The sequence below is a fragment of the Microtus ochrogaster genome, unplaced genomic scaffold (genome assembly GCF_000317375.1).
Source record: "Microtus ochrogaster isolate Prairie Vole_2 unplaced genomic scaffold, MicOch1.0 UNK47, whole genome shotgun sequence".
Taxonomy (NCBI): Eukaryota; Metazoa; Chordata; class Mammalia; order Rodentia; family Cricetidae; genus Microtus; species Microtus ochrogaster.
The window spans coordinates 1,696,002-1,714,545 of NW_004949145.1; the positions used below are offsets into that span (position 1 = coordinate 1,696,002).

The 18,544-nt window shown below is 44.3% G+C and overlaps 1 pseudogene; it reads left to right on the forward strand.

Moving 5' to 3' along the window:
* The first annotated feature begins 3,370 nt into the window (after positions 1-3,370).
* On the forward strand, positions 3,371-7,653 carry LOC101991431 (annotated as a pseudogene).
* The last annotated feature ends 10,891 nt before the right edge of the window (positions 7,654-18,544 follow it).

Genomic DNA, 18,544 nt, shown 5'->3' on the forward strand with positions numbered 1-18,544 from the left:
TATTAGGGGCATAGATGTTCAGGGTTGAAACTACATCTTGATGGATTGTTCCTGCTATGAGGATAGAGTGTCCTTCTCCATCTCTTCTGATTGATTTTAGTTTGAAATCTATTTTGTTAGATATAAGGATAGTTACACCTGCTTGTTCCTTAGGTCCATTTGATTGGAAAACCTTTTGTAGCCAGTCAAGGCTTCCAGTGGTGGGACTGTGTTGTATTTGGTTGAGCTGTTGAAACTGCGGTGATCCCTAAACAACCCAGGCTGATGCTAGGACAGAATGTTCATCTCTGAAAACTGACAGCAGGGTCCCATTGCCAAGGACAACATCCACACAGCTCATTTAAACATAGAGGTCAAGCTGGTGCCTACAAGGACCTTCACCCCCATGTTCTGCTCTCATTGGTGCGAGGAGGTACTCTGCAGGCTATGGAAAGAGAAACCTGGACACCAGCCACAAAATCCTTGACCTACGGTCTGTCCTGTCTGCAATATGTGCTGGGGCAATGGTTGTGCAGAACTTGTGGGAGTGGCCCACCAATGACTGGTTTAACCTTTGACCTGTGCCCTTCATTACCTGAATGGCCATGGAACAGACACTGGATAGCTCAAAGACTTAAGGTAAAACCATACACAACTAGCAAAATAAAACAATGAAATGATCCCTAATGATATTCTGCTACAGTGCCTTGTTCAGTAGTCATCAGAGAGGCTTCCTCTGGCATCAAATGGGAGTGGGTACAGAGACCCACAGCCAGACATTATGTGGGGATAAAGGCTAAATTGGAGGTCTCCAATGGGTCCCTCCTCTCTGAGATTTGGGAGCCTCAGAGAAGATAGGAAGGAAAGATTGTAGAAGTCAGAGGGGATGGAGGACACCAGAAGAACATGGTAGACCAAATCAACTAAGCAGTGCTCATATGGGCTCACAGAGACTGAAACAGCAAGCCCAGGGCCTGTACAGATCTGCGCCAGGCCCTCTATGTATGTTGTATGGCTTTTAGCTTAAGTGTGTTCGCGGGACTCCTAACGGTGGGAACGAATGTGTCTATGGCTCTTTTGCCTGCTCTTAAGATTCTTTTTCTCCTATTGAATTGGCTTGCCCAGCCTTGATGTGAGGGCTTTTGTCTTGTCTTGTTGTATCTTGTTTTTTTCCTTTTTGGCTGTAGTCTCTTGGAGGCCTGTTATTTTCTGAAGAGGAAACCAAGGGGGAGTGGGCCTGGGAGAGAGGAGAGGTTGGTGGAGCTGGAAGGAGTGGAGGTAGGAGGAACTGTGGTCAGGATGTATTGTATGAGAGAAGAATCAATTTTCAATTTAAAAAAAGTGAAAGGTAAGGGAAAACACCAAGGTTGTCCCCTGACTTCCACATGTGTGCTATGACACACACATCTATACACACTCACCATACACACACACATGTACACGTACATCCCTGACAGAGAGAGAAGGGAAGATTCTCAAAAAGTATATATTCGGGGACTGGAGAGATGGCTCGGTGGTCAAGAGCACTGGCTGCTCTTCCAGAGGACCCAAGTTCAATTCCCAGCACCCACATGGCAGCTCACAACTGTCTGCAACCCCAGTTTCAGGAGATCTGACACCTTTACACCAATGCACATAAAATAAAGTTAAGTAAATTATTTTTAAAAAAGAAGCATATATTCAGGGCAGTGAGATAGTTCAGTGGATCAGTGGATAAGAAAGCCTGCCACCAAGTCTGAAAACCTGACTTCAATCCCTAGGATCCTCACAGTGGGCGGAAAGAATTGATTTCATCCTGAAAGCTGTCCTCGGACCTCCACATACATAGTGTGGCAGGTAAATGTTCTGCATCATAGATAGAAAGATAGATAGATAGATAGATAGATAGATAGATAGATAGATAGATAGATAGATAGATAGATAGATAGATAGACAGACAGATGAGAGATTTTTTTCTTCTTCACACTTTATTTTATTGTGTCTTTTGCCGGCATGTCTGTGTACCATGTGCATTCCTATTACCCTCAGAGATCAGAGGAGGACATAAGATGGGTGGTTATGAGCCACCATGTGGATGCTGGAATCAAATCCAGGTGCTCTGCTTTTACAGTCAGTACTGTTAACCACTGAGCCATCTCTCTAGTCCCTCACTTCCCTAAATAAGCAATTTTAAAGCATATCTTTGTGATGACTCACAAATTATGTCTAGAAAGAGTATAGTTCAACATGGTCCCTGAAAAGGACGTGATTATTCTTACTCTTTGCTTTTCACCATGGTCATGCACTACTTTATAGGGTCTCTGTTAGGTCATATTTTCATATATGTATACACTGTAGTATGACCATATTTAACCTCTCACTCTCTCTTGACCACTCCCTCTCCTCAAATATCTTCCTACATCTATGTCTTTGAAAAAAAAAGAAAGCAAAGGGGCAAGTGTCTCACTATGCTGCCCTGGCTAGCGTGGAACTCACTATGTGGACTAGGCTGGTCTTGAACTCACAAGAGATTCACTTACCTCTGTCTCCCAAATGCCAAGAAGGCCAGGGAGCCCCAGAGCTCTGCCTCTGTGCCTTCCCAGCACTGAGATTGCAAGCCTGTGCCAGCACACCCAACGTTTTCCGTATGGTCTAGACCTCATGTCTATGCATATGTGGTATGTGGTATGTGGTATGTGCTTTTACTGACTGAGCTATTTCCTCCAACCAGGGCCATTGGTGGGAGGGGTAAATGGTCCAGTTAAGGCTAGAAATCCTGGGACCTCACTACTGTGTTTTCCTGAGAGCCTTTCAGCTTTAACAAGCAAGTAGCCGGTGGCCCTAGTTACAGATCATCCCTACTGCAAGGCAAAAGACACACAAATGTAAAATGAATATGGTCCTATCTTCAAACAGATTTGACAAATGACTCAGAAAAAAAATCAATTCTTATCCACAGACTGAGGATGTAGCCCAGTTGATAGAGTCCTTGCCTAGTGTGAGCCCCCAGTTCTAGCCCCCAAAACCACATAAAACCATGGCACACACACCTCCCCACAGACATGCACACAAATAAACATTAAAATATCAAATAAAGACAGATCTACCCTTTCCAGGTACTCCACAGCCACATGTGAGCTAGTGGCTGCCACACTGAACAGTCTAGATACAGATCCTTTCACCCTTTCAACAAAAGCTCGGGGAAGAATCCTCTTTCTTTCCAGCTACCATTTCAATTATCAGAAATTCAAAGTTATGAGTCAGTTATAGCTGTGTGGTTTTGGTTTTGTCTTTATAACATGTTAATAATGACTTGACAGCCCTGCAAAGATGAGAGTCTCTCAAAATCTAGCAGTCGTTCAATTCATAAAAACTCCAGAATTGTGTATGTTTTTCCCTTCAGGCGCTGGCCATGGCTCCTTTCTTTAAGGAAAGAAGTACCTGTTATTTCTGCATGTGATATTTGGAAAGTCCTGTGTACTTGAAATGCTGATATATCTGCCGCCTCCAATGCATTGACTCACTAGAGAAAAGTCCCAAGGAGGAGGACATACTGTGCCCCCATGGCTCTGTTGTCTCTTTGAAGGAAGGCATCCTACTGGCTACCCTGTTGAACCACCTGGTACCAAGGTCAAAAGACGAGTGCCGCGACTGAACCACATTCTTAAAGTGGATCCAAGGATGAAGATAGTTCAAGGTAAGAAGTCTTACCAACAACTCCAGACCCATAAAGCACTCTTGGGAAATCCAACTTTCCAACATCTCCCTGTTAGATTTTGAACATTCACTTAATGCCAAGAACCTCAAATTTCATTCTTCCCAAAACACAACAGCTCTCCCTTCTCTGAGTATAAATTAGAACTAAGTGAGAAAATTGCTTGCCTCTGACTCCTGAATGCTGAGACTAAATGCCGGGCACCTGAGTATATGTGTGTGTATGAAACATACAATACAGACTGTATATCATAAAATGTATATTATAATACATATTACAACATATGACAATATTATAGTATGTATATATATGAGTGTTTGTCTGCATGTGTATGCATGTGTGTGTCTGTTCACCATATGCATGCAGTGCTCATGGAGGCCAGAAGACATTGGATCCCCTGAAACTGGAGTTACAGGTGGTTGTGAGCCGCCATCTGAGTGCTCAAAACTGAATCTAGATTCTTCAAAAGACCAACAACTGCTCTTTACCACTGAGCCATCTCCCCAGGCCATCCTTCTGGAATTTGTTTGTTTTTTGATTATTAAGATTTATTTAAGTATTGTGTTCTGCCTGCATATACACCCACACACTAGAAGAGGGTACCAGATCTCATTAGAGATGATTGTGAGCCACCAGGTGGTTACTGGGAATTGACCTCAAGACCTCTGGAAGAACAGCCAGTGCTCTTGTGCTCTTAACCTCTGAGCCATCTCTCTAGCCCTTTTTTGTTTTGGTTTGGTTTTTTGTTTTTTGGATACACACACACACACACACACACACACACACACACAGAGTTTCTCTGTGTAGCAGTTCTGGAGCTGTCTTAGAACTCACTCTGTAGACAAGGTTGGCCTTGAACTCATAGAGATCTACCTGCCTCTGCCTCCAGGGTGCTGGGGTTAAAGGAATGCTTTAAGGGGCTTCCCAGCCCCTCCTGGAAAATTTTAAGGACAGACAATATTTAGGTCATGCCTCTACTATCCAGTATGGTAGCTACTGGTAGTTACTGAACACTTGAAATAAGGCCTGTATAATAATGATAGTTTGAATAATCTTATTAAGCAAAATATATTGTCACAATACTAATTTTCACGTTGCTATAGTTTATTTTCAATCACTTGTTTTGCATGTGTGTGGGTGCACACGTGCGTCAGCTTGTGCGTGTGGAGGTTAGAGGGCAGCTTGCGAGAGGCAAGTCTTCCTTCCACCATGAGTGCCCTGAGCTTGAACTCAGAATATCCAGCCGAAAGGACCAGCTTTTGCTTACTAAGCCGTGTTGCCAGTCCTCATATTACTTTTGATGTATTTATAAGAAAATCTAAAAATCTGTGTCCACCTTGAGTTTATTTTAACAACAGTAGCCCAGAAGATAGCCTTTTTTATCTGGTTTTTGTTTTCTTTTCTTTTCTTTTTTTGAGACAGGGTTTCTCTGTGTATCTTTGGAGCCTGTCCTGGAACTCCCTCTGTAGACCAGACTGGCCTCACTGGTAGTGGGATTAAAGGCCTGAGCCACCACGGGCCCAGCTGAAGATAACTTTTCAAATTTGATAGTGTTTTAAGTGACCTGACAGACTGGTTTCAGGCAGACTTTGATTCTGCAGCACTAGGTTTTCCTGAGACTGTCAATTCCGACAGGTGCCAGGTGGTGCTGGGATGACTGACTCACTCCATGCGCTGATTAGCAGAAGGCTGAAGCAGCAAGTATGGCCCCTGTCTGACAGGGAGACAGACCTGAAGGGTTCAAAAGTCCCCAGGTAGCTAGGCAGTGGTGGCAGACGCCTTTAATCCCTGTGAGTTCAAGGCCAGCCTGGTCTACAGGGCAAGTTCCAAGGATTGTGTACAGACAGCGTAGGCAGCCATTGTGATGGACTAAATCATCCAGCTCAGGGTCCTAGGTAAGTGGCGAAGCCCTCTGATGCTTGTTCAGGTAAACTAAGGCTAGTCACTTCACAGGGACACCAAAGCTCATAACTACACCACATGATCTCCAGCGGTTCCACAACACAAGTTAGTGCTGCATTATCGGTGTATTCGGTTTCATATCATGCTTAAATATTTTATTCACTCTGTGCGTGGGTGTGCATATAGGTACGTAGCTCAGAGGACTCTAACTCTGTACAGCCTTTCTCTCCTCTCATCTTTGTGTGTATGCATGCTCCAGGAATCGAACCCAGGTCTCCAGGCTTTCAAAGCAAGGGCCTTTACTCAGAGCCATCTCACCATCTCCTGTATCATATTTATTCTGCATTGCTGTTATGGTATGTCTTAGGGCAAGGGATGCAATGAAAGTAGATTATCAAAGCCCAGTGGTGTGTATAATGGACCAAAGTCAAGAGGCCAGTCTAGAGTTACTGGATTCCTGAACCCCTGGCTCATTGGAATGTACACAGTCCTTTCTCATTCTCATTCCTAGTGGCTGTGAGAAGTGTGAACACAATAGGTGTGCTTTTGTGCATAAAACAAGTATTGCATCTTCTACCCTTCAAATATTAATTAAACAATTAAATACCATATGTCAAACACTCAACAGTGTAGAAATTTCCTACTGTGATTTAGAGAAACCTTTTGTGGCTACTGCTTTCATCCTACATATAAAACATCACTTAACTGGGAAGGTCTTGAAATGTTCCACAAAATGTCATTTTAAGAGTAAAATTAGTGAGATCTGGCACCCTCTTCTGGCATGCAGGCATACATGGAGGCAGAATGTTGGATACACAATAAATCTTTTTTAAAAAAAGAGAATGGGGCTGGAGAGATGGCTCAGTGGTTAAGAGCACCGGCTGCTCTTCCAGAGGTCCTGAGTTCAATTCCCAGCAACCACATGGTGGCTCACAACCATCTGTAATGAGATCTGGTGCCCTCTTCTAGTGTGTGGGCATACATGGAGGCAGAATGTTGTATACACAATAAATAAATAAATTTAAAAAAATAAAGAGTGAAATTAAATAAAAGTGATAGAGAAGGAGGGCCTGCTTGTTCCTCCCAGCCACTCGGCTAGCTTAGCCCAGAAATAACCACATAGACACTGTATTCATTAAATCACTGTTTGGCCAATTAGCTCTAACTTCTTATTAGCTAGCTCTTACATTTTAATTTAACCCATTTCTTTTAATCTGTGTATCGCCACGTGGCTTACCAGGTAAAATTCCCAGCATCTGTCTCTGGCCGGCTCCATGGTGTTCCTCTGACTCCCCCCTTCTTCCTCCCAGCATTCAATTCTATCTTCCCTGCCTACCTAAGTTCTGTCCTATCAATAGGCCAAGGCAGTTTCTTTATTCATTAATGGTAATGACAGCACACAGAGGGGACTCCCACATCAAAGTGAGGTATATAAGCCTCAACAATAAATATGAAAGACGGAGTCCACATTGCTTTTCTTTGCTGAACTGCTGGGTTTTTCTCTACACAGTGAACATAACCTTGGATATGGATACAGACACAGCCCACAACCACCTCTTCACCTCTGATGACCTCAGGAGTGTCTACTATGGGTCTAAGAAACAGGACCAAAAAGAATGTGCAGATTGATTCCACATCTCCACCTGCCTGCTGGGCTCCTCACTCACTGACCAGAGGTGTCTGGTCGCCATTACTGCAAGGTAGTGGTGGGAACCAGCAAGGAATGATCGACGACCTATTAACCTGTCAGAAGAACATGGATTCTGGACTACAGGTGAGAAAGTGGAGAGGTCTATGCCAGCAGCACTAAACCCTTGACCATGCTCATTGTGAACCCTCGGCCACACAGAATGGGGGTCTTCCTGGACCTCCTAATGAAGAACATTTCCTTTTGGGACCTTAGCTATGGCTCCCCCATCTTTACATTCTTTAACATTTCGGACACAGATTCATTTTGCCCATTCTTTGCTCCAGCAAATTCATATCCAGATGATCAAGAAGTCCTAACCCTCTGTCCTATGATGAATCCAGGCATTTTTAGGCTTCCAGTTAACTCTGAACAAGAAAATGATCCTTGAATATGAAATGTTCTATGGGAGATGGCTGTGTACTTGTAACCATATAACACTTTAAGTGAGGCTTAATGGGCCATCCTAGTAAAGGCATGGAAAACAGTGGTGCTGAGGGTGATGTAAACTGTGGGGGCCTGGCTCAAGAGGTTTCATAGGAGAACAATTTAATATGTTGCCTAGAAATGGTTATTTTGGTGAAGAATATGGCTGCCCTTGTCCGAAGAGTCTGTCAAGGCTAAAGTAAAGGGATCTGAATTAATTCCATGGGCAGAGGAAATCTCAAAACAATGTAGTGTTGACACTGTTGTGTGGTTATCAATGTTCACTCTTATACAGATCTATAAGGAAAAGGAATAAGCCAAGCAAGAAAAAATATAAAAAGTACAATTTGAGGAGAAAAAAGGTAGCAGGAAGTGGGATGGAACTAAGTCCTGTGCTCAAGGAAATAAACAAATTAAGAAATAGAGGAGCTGGAGAGATGGCTCAGAGGTTAAGAGCACTGGCTACTTTTCCAGAGGTACTGAGTTCAATCCCCAGCAACCCCACAGTGGCTCACAACCATCGATAATGATCTGGTGCCTTCTTCTGGTCTGCAGTGCAGGCATATATGCAGGCAGAACACTGTATACATAATGACTGAATAAAATTGAATAAAAAAAGAAAAGGTGATAACCTTGGAGCAAGATCCCACCAAGCTAAGTTTCCAAGTTTTGAAAAGGGATTAAGAAGTTCAGAGCCACTCGGGAGGCAGAGGCAGGCGGATCTCTGTGAGTTCGAGACCAGCCTGGTCTACAGAGGTAGTTCTAGGACAGGCTCCAAAGCCGCAGAGAAACCCTGTCTCAAAAAACAAAACAAACAAAAAAAAAAGTTCCAAGCCCAGTGTGGTGGTACATGCTTTTAATCCCAGCTCTCTAGAGGCAAAGGCTGGCATAATCTATATATTCAAAACCAGCCTGTTCTATAGAGCAAATTCTAGGACAACCAAGCTAGGCATTGAAAGTAACCATTGATGAGGGGGGCATGTTCCAGCTCTAGCAAGCAGCAGAACTTGGCTGCTTCAGTTACATGGTTTTGACTGTTGAGTCAAGGATACAAGAAAGGGGTTATAGACTCTCCCTCTGATAATAAAGAAAACCACTGAGGCCTGGCATGTGGCAGGGGTTGCCACTGTATAAAGGTGAAGCCTGGATTGCTTTGGGACCCAAGACGTTAGAGATGCCAGAATCGTGGGACTGAGAGCTGTTAACAGGGAGTGGAATTAGTCCAAGAGAAAGAAGTGTGTTGCAGTCAACAAGCCAATGGGAACTGGAAATCTGAAGAGTGTTTTGACATCAGACATGGAGATGCAGAGTTTGGAGTTTGCCCAGCTGGTTTTTGGTCTTACTTTGGTCCAGTATTTCCTCACTATGTTCCCTTTCCTCCATTTTGGAGTGGTAATGTATATCCTATGCCATTATATGTTGGAAGTATGTGATCTTTTTGATCTTGACCTTATAGGAGATTACAGTTAAAAGATTGCATGAATCTAAAATAGACTTTGTTGAGACTGTGATAGACTATGGGGAATTTTGAAATTGGACTAAATGCAATTTTTTTCCTGTTTTTGTTTTTTCGAGGCAGCATTTCTCTGTCGCTTTGGAACTTGTCCTGGAACTAGTTCTTGTAGACCAGGTTGGCCTTGAACTCAGATATCCGCCTGCCTCTACCTCCCAAGTGCTGGGATTAAAGGAGTGTGCCACAACCACCTGGATGAACTAAGTGCATTTTTCAATATGTTATATATACAAGTCCACAGGAGCCAGGGAGAGGAATGTAGTGTTGAACAGATATGGCCCCCATAGACTCATGTGTTTGAATGCTTGGCCCATAGGGAGTGGCACTATTAGGAGGTGTGGCCTTATTGGAGGAAGTGTCTCACTGTGGAAGCAGGCTCTGGGGTCATATATGTTCAAGCTACACCCAACACACCTCCTCCTTCTGCTATCTGGGGATCAAGATGTAGAACTCTCAACTTCTCCAGAATCATGTCTGCCTACGCACCACCATGACCCTCCATGATGATAAAGGACTGAACCTCTGAAACTGTAAGCCAGCCCCAATCAAATGTTTTCCTTTATAAAAATTGCTGTGTTGACATTTTGAAGCCCATTCTCTTTGGACGAATACCTTGCTCAGCCTAGATATAGTGGGGAGGGCCTTGGTCCTGCCTCATAGCAATGTACCAGATTTTGTTGACTCTCCATGGGAAACCTTACCCTCTCTAAGTAGATGGAGAGTAGGGGAGGGGGAAAGGGAGGGGAGGGAGTAGAAACTGGGATTGGTATGTAAAATGAGAAACTTTTTTAATTAAAAAAAAACAAGGCCGGGCGATGGTGGCGCACGCCTTTAATCCCAGCACTCGGGAGGCAGAGGCAGGCGGATCTCTGTGAGTTCGAGACCAGCCTGGTCTACAGAGCTAGTTCCAGGACAGGCTCCAAAGCCACAGAGAAACCCTGTCTCGAAAAACCAAAAAATAAAAAATAAAAATAAAAAAATAAAAAAAAACAAAATAAAAAAATTGCTGTGGTCATGGTGTCTCTTCACAGCAACAGAAACCCTAACTAAACCACCTAGTAAGCACGAACCCCTATGTTCAATCCTCAATCCCAAACAAAGTATAAAACAAAGGCAAGGACAGGGCCAAGTATACAGCTCTGTGGCAGAGCATTTCCTTAGCATTTGTGAGCTCACCAACTCCAACTGGATTGGGAATGAACGAGCATGGGATCAAACTAGTCCCTCTGAATGTGGTTGACAATTGGGACAGACTGAGGGACCAATGACAAAGGCACTGGAAGTTGTCTCTACTGCATGTACTGGCTTTTTGGGATCCTATTCTCTTTCAATGTATACCTTGCTCAACCTGATGCAGTGGGGAGGGCCTTGAACTTTCCACAGAGCAGGGTACCTTGCCCTCTCTTAAGATTGGAGGGGGTTACAGGGAGGGTGTGTAGAGGGAGTGGGAGGGGGAGTGGGAGGAGGGGAGGAAGTGGTAATTTGGATTGGAATTTTTTTAATAATAAAATTAAAAAAACTAATTCCCTCAAGGTGCCTTCTAAATAACACACACACATTCATTCACTCACTCACTCACACATGCCCAAAATAAAATTAAATGTGATTGAATTTCTCATTTTATGACATCTAGTTTTTACTTATTTTTTGGTTTTTTTCAAGACAGGGTTTCTCTATCTATAGCTTTGGAGCCTGTCCTGGAATTAGCTTTTGTAGGCAAGGTTGGCCTCGAACTCACAGAGATCCACCTGCCTCTGATTTCTGAGTGCTGGGATTAAAGGTGTGCGCCACCACTGCCCAGCTCCTAACATCTAATTTCTAGCCCCATGATTTCCACCTGATTTCACGTTTGTTATTTTTCAATGGGAAGGGGAACCTGTCACAGTGCACACATGGAGGTCAGAGAACAACCTTTGGGAGTCAGTTCTCTCCTTCCACCATGAGATCCCAAGTTGAACTCAGGTTGTCAGGCTTGGCAGCAAGTGCCTTTCTTTACCCACTGATGGGCACCAAAAGGCAGGATAAGGTGGATGATACTCCAAAGTCTTGGGGGAGGGACAAGTCTGAGCTGGGTAACAGAGGTATGTGGATGTGTGTAAACAAACCTATGAACAATGAGGGTGACAGTATTTATTTCCTGTAACAAAATCCCACAGATCAAGTGGCTTAAACAGCAGAGATTTTTTTTTTCCTCACGGTTGTGGAGGCCGAAAGTTGTCACATGTCAAGGCTGGTTTCTCCTGAGACCTTTCTTTAGTTTGCATATGCTAGCATCTCGTGTCCTGTGATCTTCCCTGTTTGTCTACATCCTGATCTCATCTCTTCCCACCTCTTCTTCATCCTCCTCCTCTCTATAAATGTATATTATGTATATATATAATTAGCATACAGAGTAATGAATTTCATTATGACTTTGTTTTAAATAGCTTTTCATTTTTATTTGTGTGTGTGCAGGAGCCTACAGAGGCCAGAATGGGACATCAGGACCCCTGGAATTAGAGTTACAAATGAGCTGGGTGGTGGTGGTGCACACCTTTATTTAGTCCCAGCACTCAGGAGGCAGAGGCAGGCACATCTCTGTGAATTCGTGGCCAGCCTGGTCTACATAGCAAGTTCTAGGACTCAGGGCTACACAGACAAAGCCTGTCTCAGGAACAATTAGTGGAGTTACAAGTGATTGTGAGCCACCTGATAAGCGTGCTGTGGATTGAACTCCAGTCTTCTACAAATGTCCTTAAACTGCTGTGCCAAGCCTGCCCCACATTTTTTAACTTATTTTTTTAGTGGGTGTGCCTACACACTGCACACGTTTTTGCTACAATGAACATTTGGAGGTCTGCAGACAGCTTTTGGGAGGAAGCCTTCTTCCACCATGTGGGTTCTGAGGATCAAGCTCAGATCGCCAGGCTTATATCAAGTACTTTAACCTGCTGTATCATGGATCCGGCTCCTATTAGTCCCCTTTCCTACCCCAATAGTGTCCTGATGTCTTTTAATGAATATATGTGACCTAAAGGATTAGAACACACTGAAACAGCCTGCTGTTACCTTAATCATCCTGTCTCCAAATACATCCACTTCCTGAGGCACCAAAGATTCAAACTTCAATACCTGATTTTGGTGCTTGCCTTTAATCCCAGCACTCAGGAGGCAGAGGCAGGTGGATTTCAGTGAGTTTGAGGACAGCCTGGTCTACAAATCAAGTTCTAGGACAGCCAGGGCTACACAGAGAAATCCTGTCTTGAAAAACAAACAAACAAACAACAAAACTGATTTTTGGTGAAGACAAGATTTAGTCCATTACTGTGAGTGCTCATATTTGTATTGAGAGGATGTTCTACCTCATGTGTTTATCAGGATGAGACAGAGGGCCCTGGAGATAGAAGGACATGTGAGACAGCATAAGGACCAGTGTGCATGTGTCTGGCTGGGAGAAGAGTAGATAAGACCATAGGACACAGTAACTTCTGTGACAGTAAGAAGCAAATGAAAGACACTTCAACAAAGTGAGCTCCCATGTAAGTTACCCAGGGTAACTTATCCTGGGTCCCTGCAGTTTCCCAGCAAACCCTTGCCTGCCCCAGCCTCAAGAGAAAGCCAAAACTCAATCTAACGCAGTAACTACTTACTCTGGAGGTACTGAGGTTTCAATTTCTTGAGATTCAGTAGGAATAAGTCTCGATAGTGTTGGGATCAGAGGCATGCTTCGCCACACCAGGCATGAAAGCCCAGTACTCTGAGGGACTAATACCCAGGACAAATAATGCCACTTTCTCTGCTGTGGATCCTAGGTTTAAAGCTTTAGCTGTAAGTATATAACACAAAGCAACTGCAGAAACTGGCAAAGAGTAGGGGATCATGGGAGAGCAGAGCTCTACAGAGGGCAGACACAGGTGATGTTTTACCTAATGAGTTCCAGGACAGCAAAGACAGTGTCTCCCAAACCAATATAGTTATTGCTCTTGCCCTTGGTTGCCTCCCAAAGTCTAATAGCAATTCTTGTTAAAGTTTGGCTCCTGTAAAGAGTTTGCTTTTGTGGTTACTTTGGTTTTAGTTATGGTGACAGGGTCTCTCTATATATGTAGCCCCTGGTTGGCCTGGAACTCAGAAATCCACCTGTCTCTGCCTCCCAAGTGCTGAGGTTAAAGGTGTGCACCATCACCACCCAACTCAGAAATACCTTTAAAGGACCCTGTGTTTATTTTTCCAGAGACTTCTGTACTCACCAGTTCTTTATAGGAGGCAGATTTCTATGAGTTCCAGGCCACTCTTGTCACAGAGTGAGCTCCAGGACAGCCAGGGCTGTTACACAGGGAAACTCTATCTTGAAAAAATGAAAAACCAAACTCCCCCCAAAAAAGTATTTTTTAGATAAAAAAAAAGAACGGAGAGAAAAGAGTTAAATGGAGAACATATAACATTCCTAGCTCTTTTTGTTGTAGCTATTCTTATTCTTTTTGCAAATATGGCAGCCTCTGACTTAACTAGATTCAGGAGACTTGGACATTTATTACCTTCTTCTGTTTTTTCTAAAGGAAACGGAATAAAGTCAGAGACATATAGGGGAAAGAGTTTGGGGCCAGGAAGATGGCTTGACAACCTAAGTTTGATAGCCAGGACCCATGTCAAAGGCTTGATTTGGTGGGGCACATACGTCATTCCAGCAATCCTACTGAGACGCAGAGATTAAAGGATCACTCAGAAGTGTGGGGGCCAGCTAGTCTGGAGTACACGGTACTGTCTCAACAAGGTGGAAGGCCGGAAGCAGCTCCAGAAATCGTCCTCTGGTCTCCACACGTACATCAGAGTATACACACACTGATACTCATACACATATACAAAAAGTAAAGTTAAACCAATTTTTCATTAAAAGAATAAAATGAAATGGTTATGCCAGTGAAGACAGGAGAGCCTGACTGAGACACAAGTGTCTTTAAGGGGAAGACAAAAAACTTCACACTCTGAATAAGACCACTCGGATGTAGATGTCCCTGGGGGCCTAGTATCACCCACTGTAAGCCTATACAGTGGCCATCGAGTAGGCCACGCCCACCTATGACATCATTAGCCCACCTCCCCTGGACATAGATAAGAGTTCAGTTCTTTTTTGAGACAAGGTTTCTCTGTGTAACAGTCCTGGAACTCACTCTGTAGACCATGTTCGCCTCTAACTTAAGAGATCTGCCTGCCTCTGCCTCCTCAGGGCTGGGATTAAAGGTGTGCCCAGTTTGGAGTTCAGTTCTTAACTGGGGTTATGGTGAGGCTAGTCCTAGATAATTGTCTGGGCTGGTCAGAACATTCCACAGCACAGAGGCATTTTGCAAGTCACTCCACCAGTTTCCTACCTACTGACCTCCTTTGAAATTCTTTTGTCAGAACTAGAGAACAAGTCTAGAGCTCCAGGCATGCTAGACTATTGCTAAACTATGAGCCCATTTTTTGCTCTCATCTTAGAAGTCTCACTAAATTCCCTGGGCTGCCCTGATTATAGTAGTGTACCATCTAGCCTGGCAACACTGGCCTAGCTGTAGTTAGCTCATGAACAGTTATTACAGCTTTTTCTAAAAGCTGTACATGCATGGTGTTTTGTCTACATGTGTATCTATGTAATTCCTGCATGCTGGTACACAGAAGGCAGGAAGAGGGCCTGAAACTGGAACTACAGATGCTAACTCAAACCCCAGTCCTCTGGAAGAGCAGCAAGTGCTCTTCTTAACTGAGCCCTCTCTCAAACCTGATAGTTACAGTTCTTAACAGTTACACCCAATCGGTCCCTAGGGAATGCTTACTCCAGGGGAGGACTGACAGCTACACAAGCAACAGGGTTGGTCCAGTGTAATCTGAGAGAAACCAGGCGTGGCCAAGGCAGCTGCTCTGGGTCTGATACTGTCATCTAGTTCTACATATTAGATGTGCTGCTCTCTGCTCCTGGAGACTGAACCCAGGACCTGTGCATGCTAAGCAAGTACTCTACCAAACTATAGCTCACTGCACTCGAAAACACTCCCGGTTCAGGGGCAGTGCTTGCCTGGCACGCAAAGGGGCCCTGCACTGGACTTCTGAGTGGACGCACCACCACCACCACAAGCATCCGTCATTTTGTAGATTTCAGTACTTGCCTACTGGTTACTAGGCAAGATGTGCCCACTGGTATTTAATAGTAGCATGAAGGTTATAACTGCACTGATTAGAAACCTGGGCAAGGGCTGGAGAGATGGCTCAGCAGTTAAGGTCCTGAGGTCAATTCACAGCAACCACATGGGAGGCTCACAGCCATCTATGAGATTTGGTGCTCTACGTGCCAGAACACTATAGATAAAAAATAAATCATTAAAAAAAAAAGAAAGAAATCTGGTCAAAAGCCCATTGTTGTGGAATACCACTTTAACTATGTAAAGCTGTTATGTTTGTGTTGTAGAATAATACTGTTACTACGTTAAGGCGTGCTGCTTTTGTTTATGCTGCATTTGTTTAATTAAATGTAAATGTAAAGATGTGTTGCTGTTTCACCTTGCCTGCCTAAGGCACCTGATTGGTCTAATAAAAAGCTCAACAGTCAATAGCTAGGAGTAGAAGGATAAGAGGGACTGGCAGGCAGAAAGAATAAGCAGTAAGATAAATCTAGGCTTGAGAGGAAGAGAGGAGAGAAGGAAAACAAAGAGAGGAAGACCCCAGGGCCAGCCAGCCAGCCAAACTGTCAGACAGACATGGAGTAGAACATACAGAATAAAAGAAAAGATAAAAAGCCCAGGGGCAAAAATGTAGATAAAGAGAAACAGGTTAAAATAAGCTGAAAGAGCTAGCAGGACAAGCATAAGACCATTTATAACTAATCATTCATAACTAGTAAGGTTCCATGACAGGATTTGGGAGCTGGCTGGTGGCCTAAAAGAAAGCCTGCTACAGCCTATGGCTCTGAAGATCACAGGACCTAAAGAGGAACATACCACTGTTGTTCGCTAAATGAACATGTTAAACTACTTGAGTACTTAGGTGTATTTCAACCTTAGCTAGAAAGGCTTCTTTCTGCAGACTGGTTAATAAATGACTACTGATGGCTCAGCCCTAAAGGGGACATCTCTACCCCACCCCACCAACCGGACACAGGGAACAAAGCACAGGGCAGAAGGGTGACTGGGGAGAAGTGCTGTGTAAGGCTGTCTTCTGGACACTGCGCTGTGCACTAGCTGCAGCAGGGTCATCTGCGCACAATCAAGCAGTAAGCAGTCAGCATCCCAGCAGGCAGACTTAACAGGACTAACTGGACTTAGTCAGTTACCAAAAACAAAAGTAGGAGATAGAGGTGGAAGAGGCACATGTTGGCAAGTACCTATTGTGTGGATGAGAAGGGGTAGATTGATCAAGACACATTTTGTGTGTATGTTTTGTTTTTCAAGATATGGTTTCTCTGTGTAGTCCTGGCTGTCCTGGAACTCACTCTATAGCCCAGCCTGGCCTCAAACCCTCGTATATCCTGCCTCTGCCCTGCCTCTGCCTCCCGAGCACAATTTTAATTTGCCAATTAAAATACTGGGGCTAAAACATTGATCTACCTAAAATAAAAACAGAAGTCTTACATCCCCAAGCAGAACCAAAAGAAAATATAACCATTTCTAAGTGGAAAAATATGTCAGAAACCTATAGGAAATGATGATTCCCCAAGGGGTGGAGGCACCTGCAGGGGCGGGGTGGCTGCCTAGAACCTCAGCAAAATACAAGAGCTATAGGAATCTCCAAACTTTGTTAGAGCCAGGTGGTGAACTCTGTAGCCAGCTAGCCTGCCAGATCTTTCACTGCGGTGCAATGCCACCAGAGCCTTGTACCAGCAATCTGGCTACAAAAACCCTGTGGTCAAAAAAAGCAACAGCACCCCATTAGCAGGAAATGTGGGTTCCTGTTTTGTGCATGGTGAGACACAGGGGGCCAAGGGAGGGTGTGTGTCTCAGAAATGGAGTTCCCAAGTGAGAAGCTGCTTCAGCAGAGCAGGAGAGAACCCACACGCCCCATCCATGGTGGTACACTGCAAGACGGCAGGGAGCTAGGTGGTAGCAGAGTCCCTGGGAGCCACCTAGAGTTTAAATGTGAGGCAGCTGACACAGCAACCAAGCCCATCAATCTCCCATGGGGCAGAGTGCCAGGGAAGATCCTGTTAGGCAAAGACCTGTAGATTCAAGAAAAGAACCCCAGCTGCTGCCACCCAGGCCAGACCTCTCACCCACTCTAATGCACAGGAGAGCACTGCTATGGGATCTGTCCACTCCAGCCCCACTGCAGTGATACCCAGGTCAGAGAGATACCCACAGCCCTTCCCAACATGTAGGTCAACACTAAGCATGAGTTTCAGCTCAGCAAAAACCTCTCACCCTTTATGACCGGGCTGTTTATGCTAACCACAACACCACAAGTGATGTCTAGTCCTCATTCAACAAGAATCAGCCCCATAGGGCCAGAGAGATGGCTCAGCAGTTAACAGCACTGGCTGCTCTTCCAGAGAGCTTAACTCCCAGCACCTACATGGCAGTTCACAACTGTCTGTTAGCTCCTGTTCCAGGGGATCCAACACCCTCACTCAGACATACATGCAGGCAAAACACCAATGTACATAAAATGCAAATTTAAAAAAAATCAAACTGTTAACTCTTTAGTCATTCTCTACCCACAGACCTACCTGTTTGTCTCTAGACTTGAGCCAAATCTCTCGGTCCCAGTCACAAACCCCTGAACATGCAACAGCTCAATCTTACTAATCTTGTGTGCATAGATAATACACACAGACACAGGTGTCCACGTGCCTGGGTGATGGGGGAAGAGTCTTCTGTTTTGTGTTAATTTCATTGGTTAAATAAAGAGACTGCCTTAGCCCTGATAGGACAGAAAATTAGGTAGGTGGAGTAGACAGAACAGAATGCTGGGAGAAAGAAGCCGAGTCAGACAGTCGCCATGATTCTCCCACTCCAGACAGACGCAGGTTAAGATCTTTCCTGGTAAGCCAGTTCGTGGTGCTACACAGATTAGAAATGGGTTAGATCAATATGTAAGAGCTAGCCAATAAGAGGTTAAAACTAATGGGCCAAGCAGTGTTTAAAAGAACACAGTTTCCGTGTAATTATTTTGGGTAAAGCTAACCGTGCGGGTGGCTGGGCGCCAGGAACGCAGCCCACTGCTCCTACTTCAACACCTGGGCATGTAGGGGCTGACAGTAAACATCAGGCATCCCCTCTCTACTTCTTTAAATCAGTTCATGCATGTCTACATGTGGAGCTCAGAACACAACTTTAGATGTTGGTCCTCACCTTCTACCTTGTTGAGAGATATAAGCTGGCCTAAGCTTAAAAGGTTCTAG